General features: G+C 38.0%; 1 protein-coding gene across 6 annotated transcripts in view; it reads right to left on the bottom strand.

Annotated features, from left to right (window-relative positions):
* NIPBL (NIPBL cohesin loading factor) overlaps positions 1-5,913 on the bottom strand; it is a 182,737-nt gene extending 176,824 nt beyond the window's left edge. For 3 of the 6 annotated variants that reach the window (XM_053914375.2, XM_053914391.2, XM_053914389.2), the window contains exon 1: positions 5,780-5,911. The gene's annotated coding sequence lies outside the window, so the exon portion shown is untranslated. Of the gene's footprint in view, positions 1-5,779 lie in introns of all 6 variants that reach the window. The other 3 variants (XM_053914377.2, XM_053914380.2, XM_045186245.3) reach the window with 3 other exon arrangements.
* Positions 5,914-12,390: the final 6,477 nt, after the last annotated feature.

Genomic DNA, 12,390 nt, shown 5'->3' with positions numbered 1-12,390 from the left:
CTGGGCTAGTTGCTTAATCATTCTATACTTCAATTTTCTCACATATCATAGGATAATAAATACAACCAAACTCATACTATACCTTAAAGAACTGAGAAAATCCATACAAAGCCCATGGCACAGTTTCTGGTACATGAAAATCACTCAATATTACATATTACAAATGTAAAGTACTTAATACAGAGCCTGCCACACACAAAAAGATCTTATTAAACCTTAGTTTTCTTAAACTAAGTTCTAAATTACTTTTTACTTTCTCTAAAGCTCAAATTCAAAATTCAAATTGCCAGTAAGGATAAAAAAACACTATCTCAAAGGTTCTAAAGGTATTAGCTAAAGGAATCCTCATAAGGCTGTATGCAACAGCAACAGCTCTGGAATAAGTGTACAACTTTTCAAGGGGATGACTTCCAAAGGATCAAATTCTTTGGTTATATACATACTGGAACTTTAAAAAATGATCAGTCATATTACTTTACAGATTCATTATCTACTGTATGACTGATCCAGACAGTGATTTCATTCATAGAAATCACTGTCTAAAGATGAATTTTCCCTTTCTGAATGTAGATACTTTGATCAAGTTAATATAAAAAAACTACAAGTAAAAATAACACAGACTGTTTAACAAATTTAAAATATAAGATAGCAAAGATATGCTGATTTCAAAAACATTATATATACATATATACGATGTGTAGCCTGAATTCTACTTTAGTTCTTCGCCTAAAGTAAACAATTTCCTTGACTACATTTACATGAAAGTATTCAATCAAATGAGCAACCAAAGGATAATATTAAGATTTTACGAAAACTAGAAATGCAGAATCCTAAATCCTTAGGGACACATATGTTGATAAATCAGATTGATATTTTACTATTTTTAATTATTTATTTTTTATTTAATCTTTATTGTGTTTTTTTCCATTACCATTTAGTCCCCTTATACCTCCCACACTCAGCTGATCATTTATTATTAATAATTATAAGACAGGAGGCAATTTTCTAACCTTTCCACCCTCATTTTCTTCATCTGTAAGTTGTGCACAGTTAACTGTCTCTAATTCATGAGCCTTTTAGAGGAATTAAATGAGATAATATTATGGGGAAATATTTAACACAATTCCTAATAATAGGCCCTTAAAATCTTATCTAGCTGGCAATGCTGGATAAAACAAAAATAATCTCTCCTAATAATATCACTTTGGGAATAGAAAGGAATATGCCTGAAGATATAATGAAATAACAAACTCAGCTCATCAAAACTAACTCCAGATTTATACCAAACACAATACTATATAAGATAAATATCTCAAATCATTTTATTACTTTACTTGGACAAAAAATTCTGACCACATAAAATAGTCTTTAAAATGACAACTATGCCCTTAAATTAAAAGACCTGGTGTTTAAAACTGTTTTTAAATCAACTAGAAACACTAAAATTCCACTCTAATGTAATTTCTAATGTAAAAGTACTATTTTCATAACAGGAAAATGTAACCGAGAGAGAGATATCAAATCTCTCTAAAAGAAGAAGGAAAAGCACCTTGGACTCAGATAACTGAAAATATTACAAATGGTATCAGTGTCACCACTGAGCAATGCATAGCAGCATGACCAGACCTCAGATATTTCTTAAAGCAACATAATCTAATTAAAAACTATTAAGAGTCAGGGAATCTCTTATTCTCCCACTGACTCACTACTTGAATCTATACCAATCATGTGGCCTTTGATGTCAAGTTTTTCATCAAAAAATGGCAATCATACTGGTCACTTCTTCTACAGGGAAATGAGAATATTTTTAAAGGAACTCAGATCACCTTGAAAAAGGATCAATTTAAAACTACAAAAGGCCCTAGCTGGTATGGCTCAGTGGATTGAGTGCTGGCCTGCAAACTGAAAGGTTGCCAGTTCAATTCCCAGTCAGGGGACATGCCTAGGTTGCAGGCCAGGCCCCTAGTTGGTGCATGCAAGAATCTGATGTTTCTGTCCCATTCTTTCTCCCTCCCTCTCTCTAAAAATAAATAAAATCTTTAAAAAAAACCCAAAACTACAAAGAGTAATAATAAGTGACTACTAAAAACAGAGAAAACTCTACTTAGAAAGTACATTTTAAAGCCCTGGCCAAGTGCCTCAGTTGGTTGGAGCATCATCCCATGCACCAAAAGGCTGCAGGTTCGATCCCTGATCAGGGCACACACCTAGCTTGTGGGTTCAATCCCAATGGGGCACGCACAACCATTCGATGTTCTCTCTCTCTTCCCTCTTTCTCTCTCTCTAAAATAAATATATCGTGGAGGACTTTTAAATGATTTTCAAAAGCTATATAAGACCATAAATTACCACCAAAGCCAATTTAGTGTTCAAAATATTAAAATAAATACCTTCAACTGAACACTTAATTACCAGACTTCTATGAAGTTTCTAGTCAGTAATTTCCTAGTCATTTTATGGCAAATAAGAGTGATAAACAAAACTGAAGTGACATTCCTCCAAAAGGAATTTTTACTTACAATACTTCAGTCTTCCCAATCACTTCATATGGAGCTGAGATCTTTTTTTTAATTTCAGAATTACTTACAAGTTATGGTTTTCCAAATAAGCAATGGGGTAGGGAAAGTTAAATGAAATTATATAAAACTCATTCTTTAGTTTTTATTTACTTTTGTATTACTAATTTTTAAATCTTATTTTGAGAAGGTAAAAATACCACATTACAGTATGTCAAAATATAATACAGACAGATTCAAATGTTTCTAGCATAGCAGTTTGATAATGTATTGGTACTGAAAAAATTAAATATGAACTTAGTTTAGGAGTCTTAAAAAATCCACATGTGAGCTGGGTAGTCCAGCTCCAAATAAAGAAAATCTCATGTTTGAATTAGGTATAGCTTGGCTAATAATATTTTTGAAATTTAATAATGATCGCTATGCAGAAAACCAAAGTACATTTACTACCATACTGAAAACTTTCACTTTTCCTCCCCAAAGAGACTCTCAAAACCTGTCCTTTCTTCAAAGACAGTTTTTTTTCTTCTTAAAGATGGACAGTATTACAATGACCCCTAGCATAAGTTCAAAATGCTTTTAAATAACTAGTAAACAAATGTTGAATGTCCTTTTAGTCTGCAGACTAAAGAGAAACAGTAAACCATAATGTTGAAATTTCCTTTACGTATATTAGGAAATATTTCTCCAAATAATATAACTACCATGGTAAGATTACTGGAGCACTACAGCTGTCTCCCTTCACTGAATTAAAAAAGTAATAACAGGAATACAAGATTAACCACTGGTGACTATCCCAACCAATACAGGGTAGGTAGAGCAGGCTATTGATAATCTCTAGGGAAACACAACTTATTCATTCCAACTAAGTTATCAAAAATTTAAAGTTCAAGTTTAGGTTTTACTCGAGTTTTATAATGTTTTCTCCTTTAAAAACAACCCATTTAATTAGTTGACTAAATATAAATATTTTCAATCTAAAGTGTTTATGCTGTTAAACATTTAATAAAAGCTATTACAAAATCTACTATTTAGAGATTGCTAACTATGTACAATTGGGAAAATAAGATCTGATAATAATTAATTCACTTTCATTTAATTCCAAAGTCACTAGAAAAAAAAAAAATCAGTAACGTAAACTGATACCTAACACATAGATTTAAACATCTGTATAAGCAAGCTGTCTTTAAGTAAAAATCCTAAAAGTTCCTTCTGTTAATGTAAACTAAGCAAGCGGAACTTCTTTCCATTACCTTTAACAGAAACATGTTCATCCCTTGACATGTCTCCGTATTTTATTTAAAGTTGTAATGACAATTGCAGGTTCATGTAAGGGCCTTTTAAACATTTATACTGAGGCCCGTATCTGCCTCCCCAAACCCCAAACCCTCTGCTTAAGATGTTAAGTGTTTCTCCCTTCTATATTCTCTCCCCCCCCAGCAGGCCCCCATTCGCATGCCCCCCAACAGGGTAGGCCTGAGGCCCAGTAGCAAACAGTGTCTAACAGGAGCAGGCAGCACAAAGACAGGAATGGGAGATTAGTGGGAGGGAGGGAGGCCGGGATTGGGGCTCAGCAGGAGCTTCAGGCTTTTTAAAATTCAAACTGCTCCCTGACCAATACAAATCACGGACACGCTACTGACTACTACACGGATTTATAGCATTAAAAACATACCTAGTACGTGACAGCTATATTAACTTCAGTCTTTTTAACATTTTTTCCATACGTTTGCAGTAAATGTGGTACAATTTATTTTAAGTAGAATACTAAACTAAAAAAATAACCTTCAGAAAAGTTACTCTAGTCTACAATGACAATTTAACCAGACAAAAAAAATCCCAACCAATGTACCACCACCAGTTTGTAAAACAAGGGACTTTGTTGATCAGTGTTGCTTCATTTTAACCAATAAAAGCTTCCCTACTCCGAATGATACAAAGTATCAAAACAGTCTAACGCAGGCACATTTACTTTGCTATGCAATTTGTATGGCTGAAAACTTTTAAATTGGTTGTTTTCCTTTCTACCAATCTACACCTCCATAACCAAGGTCAAAACACTTTAACTTACACTTCAACTAGAATTTAAGATAGAACTTATATTTTTCTCCAGCATTTGCAGATAATCTGACCTATTAAAATGACACCTCTCTCATTACACAGTCAAACATCATGGGCACAAACAGCCAATGACAATCCTGGGACCTAAAGAAGATCTGCCCTGACATGAAAGGATGGCACCTTCTACATTTTTTTAACCTTCCAGGGATTTTAAGCAAAACTTAATTTGTATGCTTTTAAAGAAAATTGGTTTTACCTGTATCTCAGCACAATTCTCAAAACGTTTAATTTTTTTTATATGCTTCTATAGGCTAAAGCAGGAAGTACCTGAGTATTTTATGTACAGTCGTTTAAAACTGTCCTTACATAACACACAGAAATATAAAGTGTCAGGGTAAACCTGTCAAATACTTCATACTTGTCTTTGAAAAAAAAGTCCATGTGCAACAAACACTGTCAAACAACAACATAAAAGCTCTCTCTTTTTTTTTTTGGCGTGGGGGGGTACATAATGCAGTGTCTACAATACTATGGTTTTCTGTATTAAATATTCATGTGAACGACTTAATTCTTCAAAAAAAGAAAATGAGTCCTTATGAACTTTCCAACGTCCAAACAAGTTTTACACGGGGAAAGAATTACCACAGGATCCGTGTCGGAGTATTTACATTTCTCTCACTAACTGAAACTACTTCCTCCCTTCATGGGGTCACAGGGGGAAGAAGGGGGGTTGTTTGTTTCACTGGGACGTTCCCCACTCCCGGACCAGGAAAGTTGTAAATATGGGGACGAGCAGGGCACATTTGCTGTTAGTTGTATTGTTTCCGCCTCCTCACTAGCTACGGCTCCTCTCCCGGGCGAGGCCTGTCACCGACCAGCAGCAGCCCCGCGCAGCCCGGAGCTCTCCTAATCCCCGAGCTCAAGTAGATTCCGCTGGCCCGCGGCCTGCACTCTCCGCCGGGCCTACGCCTCCCCGGCCGCCCGGCAGGAGCCGTGCCCGCCACCGGAGCCGGCCCGGAGAGGGCACAAACCCCCGCCGACCAGGGCGGCTGCCACCAGAGAGGAGCGAACTCCAGACTCGCCCGCGAAGACCTGGGGCCGCTAAGGAAACGGCGGGGAGGGGAGCGAGGAGGAGAGACGCTTAGGACCTGGCGGCGCCGCCGCCGCCGCCGCCGCCGCCGCAATAAAGAGCAGGAATTTACCTGGGCGAATCGGCGTCTGAATCCAAGGGGAGGCCGAGGCCGCGGTGGCGAGAGACTATAATCCGGGCCGGGAGGGGGGGTGGCTACGGCTCCTCTTCCGTCTCCTCAGTGCGGGGAACATGTAGAGCCGGGGGGAGACCAGCCGAGAAGACAAATCGCTGCTTCTTCTTCCTCCTCCTCCTCCTTCTCCCACATAGAAACACTCACAAACACCCGGCCAGGGGCCCGAGCTACCGGGGGGGCATCGCCGCCGGCCCGGGAACCAATCCTCCTGTCGGCGGGGGCGTCCCTCCCTGCGGCTTGGTGGTGTCGGGTGAGTCGGTACCGACGGAGGGAGGGGGGGGAGGGCGGGGGGGGAAGGAGCCCTGTGTGTGTCTCTCTCTCGTTCCGTCTCTCCCTCTCAGAACAAAATGCCGACCGGAAGTGCAGCTGCAGGAATGACTCCCTCCACCGGCGCCAAACACTAACAACCACCCCCTCTTCCCCACTCCACTTCCGCCACCGCCGCCGCCGCCGCCGCCACTTCGGCTCGCGTCCTCGGCCGAGCCGCTTCGTTCCGCGCGGCGTCCGAGGCCCGGCCGGGGTCGGCGGCGAGGCGGCAGCGGCTCTGCTCCGCGCCCTTCTCCTCTTCAAGGCGGCTGTGGATGTTGGTTTTTACTGACGATTCTGCGGAGCGGCGTTTTCGCTGCGGCGCGGACGAGCCGGCTCCCTCGGGTCGTTATTTTCCTGGAGGCCGACCGGATTGCTGTCCGGATTCGGTGGAGGTCGTGTGCGTGGGGGGCCCTGTGGCCCGGCCCGGCCCGGCCCGCAGGCCGCGCTCGCTGCCCCAGCGGGTCGTCATTAGCTTTAGCGAGCCGAGCGCGGGGCGGACACCTAGAGGACGCCGGAGATTCGACGGCGACGGTGCCTTTTTTAAATGGTATCCCTGCAGCCTGGTGGATGTGTCGTACACCTTCTCTCCTTTTGAGAGGCCGGACTTTACGCCTGTCTCTGCATTATTTCTGCGGGGTAAGAACGCAGCCCCTGGAGGTGAAGAAGATTCCCAGCTGAATCTAACTGGAATCGTGTTTGTGATGCATTTATTTCTGGAAATAAGTGGTCTTGTCTGAACCTCCTTTTTGTTGGCGGTGGTTCTTGCTGTTCCCTAACTGTCGGGATAAAGGCCTGTAGGCGACGCTGTTGGAGCGAGTGGCTGGCCCGCGGCGGTCCGGAGTGCGTGGGTCGGCGCCCCCCTGTAGTGTGGGTGGAGCCGAACGTACGGGATAGCTGTTCGCGCGACCCCGGCCCCTGGCGTCCGCGGGACACGGGTGGGCCGATTTCAGACATCCCTTTCCTTGATATATTTGAAACAGTGAGGTTCTGTGGCGCAAATGTGATTACGTGTAGAGTACCATGCTCCTTGTAGTCTTATTGTAACACGTGAAGTAACTATTGTTCTAGGGTTCTTTATTAAGTTTACCTGTGTAAATAGGCGCTATTCTGTAGGTTAAAAAAATGCAGTAGGTAAGCGAATTTTAGTAAACGGGGCGATATTTGTGTTATATTTTCATGAATTTAGTTAAATGATATTCATTGTAAATGGGAATTTTTGCCTGCAGGTTATTCTTTTTGCCTCAAAAAATACCACTGGAGGGACTAAGTCAGATCTTGTCGCTCCTTTACTCTGACTCTCCAAAGGCTTTGCATCTAGCTGACAGTAAAAGCCAAAGCCGTACTGGCAGCGTGAAGGCCTGGCGCGCTGGGATGGGGGGAAGCTGCGCTGGCCTCCTAGCAAACCTCTCTCTGCCTTCCCTGTTCCCTCTGCCAGGCTCTTTCCCCAGGTGACCGTGAGGGCTTGCGCCCTCACCTTCCACTGTTTGCTCAAATGTCACCTCGGGGCTCCGGTGGCCACTCTTTAACTGTAAGTTTCCTTTCCCATTTTATCATTCAAGCATTCTACATATCATACGGATTATCTGCCCTACCCAGTGAAACGTAAACTCCAAGAGGGCAAGGGGTTTTGTTTTCCTCCATTGGTCATTTGTGGAGGAAATATGCTTAGAATGATAGCTGACACAGAGTGGATGCTTAGTATTTGGTTAATGAATGAATGAGAGCCATAACCCCCCTACTCCCCCGCACACACACCGATTTCTGCACTCTGTTCCTTAATATATACTTATACATGCTACAGATAACTTTATGAAAGAGATGTGAAAACTGAGGGGGGGAAACCTAAGGGAAAAAATGTGAGTTTATTACAGAGTTCTAGAAAAAGGCACTTTCTAGACATTTGAAAATCCCTCCACAACACCAGAAGGCCACAAACTAGTGATCATAATTTTTTGGGGGGGAAGGGGTTCCTGTAAATGGGCTTGCTATGGGACAATGGATAGATCACGTGATCATGTTCATACTGAGCCAATTAGTTTTGCTCTCTTCCTGAATCATAAACTGCGTTGTTCATCCCACTGCCCTTTTTCTTGCAAAATACATGCTATTTTCACTGAATTGAAGTTAAGCATTGGTTGGCTTAGCCCAAATGCAGCGCTACTGGAAAAGTTCATTCAGCAAGTGTTTACTGGGCACAAAATGTGTGCCAGTCTGTGATTCAAAAGGTGCGTTTTTCTGAGGCCTTATGTAAAGAAGCACATCTGGCTACTCTGGTTACTACTCAATTATGCTGTCAGGCAAAAGCAAATGCTAGTGAGATTTATTTTTACAGTTTCCTTCAGAAGAAAAGGTTCAGTGAAGCTTAGGGCAGGATTAGTGTGGAGATTTTACTTCATCTTTTAGCTTGCTGTCCATTTAGTTACATTTATGATAGGTCTATGTATGTCAATAAATTAATTTTTAAAACTATTAAAAATTTGACAATTTTTATTTCCTGGTGGCTGGAAAAAAAGACCTTTTAAAATAAGTAAGTGTACCTGCAATCTAGAAACTGCAATAATGCTTTGGCTATGATATTATAAATAATCATTTCATTTATGGAATTTTTAGACAAGACAGTCTTGATAGTTATTTTATAACCATTAATACAATTAATTAGCCATTGTTTAATAAACCCAACAGTCTGTTAAGTGTAAGTTTATCCATTAATCTTGAAGAACAGCTTTAAGTGTTATACAGAGGGTTGGAATATGTTTTTCATTCAGTTTCAAAATACTTAAAAGTTCAATTCACTCAAGGAAACACCATTATCTTCCTATATATCTATACTTAAGAATGTTCCTGATAAACTATAATTTTGCGTGTATGGGTAACTGAAGTTTTGGCATCATTGTAGCATTTATTTTCAAATTTTAGATATTTTATTTTTCAGTTTCTTCTCTCATTTACTTATTAGAGACTTATTAAGTGCTCATTAGCTTTATGATAGGTACTTCCTGTATATTAGTGAATGAAAATAGACAAGGTCTCTGCCTTTCAAGGTTTGAACTTATATATAATTTGTACCAACTTATTCTAGATCATAGAGTTAAAGAAATTGTGTCAGTGCATATTAGAATATTTCTCTATTAAATAAATGTGTTTTGTTTGCCTAAATTTAAGTATCCAAGTTGAGATCTTGTGTAGAAGATATTAATTTAATCTTAGTGTTTTCTTGATTTTATTCTTGCTTCTTGTTTTTTTGTTTTTTGGAGGGTTTTGCCTAATAATTATTTTTCTCAACATTATCCATTTATTTTGCTCTTCCATTTTTGAGACTGTCAAATATGAGTTGATTTATAGTTGATCAATAAATTGCAGATTTAATAAAATATTTTTAAATGGATTTTAAATACTATTGATTCATCGGGAGGAATTGGTGCAATTGACACATGAATTATTTTTACTGATAATACTTTAAGAGAAATACAATTTATCATAAAGTGATAGTAATGAAAAATTTTAGAAAATCATTTTCTTTTCAAGGCACATGCCCTGATTGGGAATCAAACAGGCAACCTTTCGGTCTGTAGGCAGACACTCAGTCCACTGAGCCACACCAGCCAGGGCAAAATTAACTCTTACAGGAACAAATTTTTTAAATATACTAAAAAAGTAAAGGCCATATAGTGTACATTATTTCAAAGTTATTTCTACCAAAGTTATTTCATATTTAGGATAATTAAGTTACTTTGGGGGTGATTTTTATCTTAAGAAACTTTGATGAGTTAATTATAGATGTTGATTTGAGGGTGAGCTACAAAAATATCAAATAATTTTAATGGTTTGTAAATAAGTTCCTATTTCAAGTTTTTAAAGTAAATACCCCCCTACTCCCGCTCAAATCTGATTAAGCCAACTTAATCAGATTTGTGATAGTATCTATGAAGGTTATTCAATATAACTTTATTTATGTTTGTTAAGATGGTAGAAATCAATAATTTTTCCCCTGGATGACTTTCTTGTCCCTGAAGAACAAGCTTTGTCCTTTCATTAATCCTTCTCCCCTCTAAATTCATAGACTTTATTCATGCCATCCATTTATAGTCCCATGCCTTTCCTATATTATTGTTTACATTTTTTGCATATTTGTGCTTTATGTTCCTAAATCAAAGTGACCAGTTATGTGTTACACTACAAGCTTTATTGTGCATTGCATAGGGTAGGATCCTCGAATAATGCATTCCTAAAATATATTTCAGTATAAAATTATTTAGTCATTAAATCTTCACATAAGTCTAATCTTAATAGAGCCTATACATATGCTGAATGTGAACCAGAGAATTAAACTATACATGTATTTTAATACTAAACTAATCTGGAACAACACTGATGTTTTTATCTATGAAGGAAGAATACAAAATCCACTGAAAACATCTAAAATAGGTATGAAGGGAGTACTTATGATACTCATTTCAGAGTTTCTTCTCTAGACCAGTGGTTTAAAACTGGGTCACGTACCATTATGAGACATGAAATAAATTTAGTGGGTTGTGACTAGTATATTTTATTTAAAATATAGAATAGAATAGAAAATCTAAGTACATTACAGATGGTAAAGTCTATTACTTTTACATGAATATGTCATTTACAGGTGTACATGTGCTAGGTTACTTTGTAATATACAGGGGTAGGCAAAAGTAGGTTTACAGTGCCATTGTGACATTCTTTTGAGTTAATAAAACCATTGTAATAATTACAACCTGCATGTCTTTCCATATAACTGTAAACCTACTTTTGCCCACCCCTGTATATTTTGTACTGTGGATTATAGGCTTGAAAAATTGATGTGTTTTTTTTTAATCTGGAGTTTAGTTTTTTTCATTTACTTTCTCCATTAGAAAATTTTAAAAAATACTAGAAAGTTCTGGTTGCCTGTGAAATAGGAATTTTAGATGAGCACGAGGAGATTTGATAATTGGTTTAAAAAAGATGATCTTAAGGTAAGAAGTGGATAAACGATGTAGAAATGTCAAATGTTGAATTTGTGAGGAAGAATTATTTTCCTAGTGGAGCTAAATTTGCTGTGTTTAGATTTATGACTTTTCTTATTTGTTGTAGCACAGCTATTTTCAAATGCCCAATACAGCAAAATAATAAATATAAGGCAAAAAACCTATCTGTTTGTATTTCTTCCCATCTTCCATTCACAGAGTAATTATCATAAGAATTTATTTCCTGAAAATGATTGAAACTTTTTCTCCTTCCAAAAAGTAACAAATTTTCAATAGTTTTTCTCTCTAGCCAAAGTAAATAATCATTTCTTAAAGTAAATAGTTAACTTTCATTTGCCATGCAACTCATTCATATATTTAATTAAGTAGTGAAAATTTTATACAGAATTTTTTTAATGAAAAAGGAGAAAATTATGTATAGAATTTGAAAGGAAGGCAATGTACTGTGTAAGTGGTGAAAAATATCACACAGAAAATAAGGTAGGGAATATGTTATACTGAAATGTTTTAATAAGATTTTAAACATTTCATTACTTCAGAATACATTTTAGTATTGTAATGTTGTGCACATCTATTTAAGAACATTCAAATCAATCTTTCAGACATATGATGCCAGCTCCCTTTCAGTTATAGATATTTAACACCTGGTTTAATTAAAATCTTAGGGAAACACAAAATTTTCTAGGGAACTAAAATAAGAATCTTCTACGCAATTATTGAACCAAAGCTTATTCCCAAATATCTTATCAATGTAATACATACCCTGTTGAATTAAAGAAATTCTATTACTAACCAGCAGAGGGAGCCAAGTCAGTCCTGAAAGGTAGGAGTACAAAGGAAGACCACATGACTTCCTGTTTTGAGTTTGACTGTTTTGGCAGCTGTTCTCCTTGAGTTTAGTTTACCAAAAAGCCAACTAAAAGTATAGAAAGGCTAACAACGTATCAGATATAGATAGGGTGACAATTTTAACTGTCAAAATCGCCTTGCAGGAAGCAAACTGAAAGGAAACAGTTCTATTAAGGACAGCCCAGAGATAGAATATTTGGCATAAAACAATTCTTTAAAACCAGATGTTAAAAATTGAATGAAAATATGCCGTTAGTTACATTGATTTACTTTCTACTACAAGTACTAAAACTTAGGTGGGTCAGAGCAAAGCAACGATAAGTTTATCAACCAGTAAGGAAAGGAAATTCAAGTAGAAATATAAAAGTGGAAATATTTCTGTATTATAGCCTAAGA

Source organism: Desmodus rotundus, chromosome 1, assembly GCF_022682495.2.
Source record: "Desmodus rotundus isolate HL8 chromosome 1, HLdesRot8A.1, whole genome shotgun sequence".
NCBI classification, from domain to species: domain Eukaryota; kingdom Metazoa; phylum Chordata; class Mammalia; order Chiroptera; family Phyllostomidae; genus Desmodus; species Desmodus rotundus.
The sequence above is the reverse complement of the archived record's forward strand: the minus strand, read 5'-3'. Positions and strand labels throughout refer to the sequence as shown.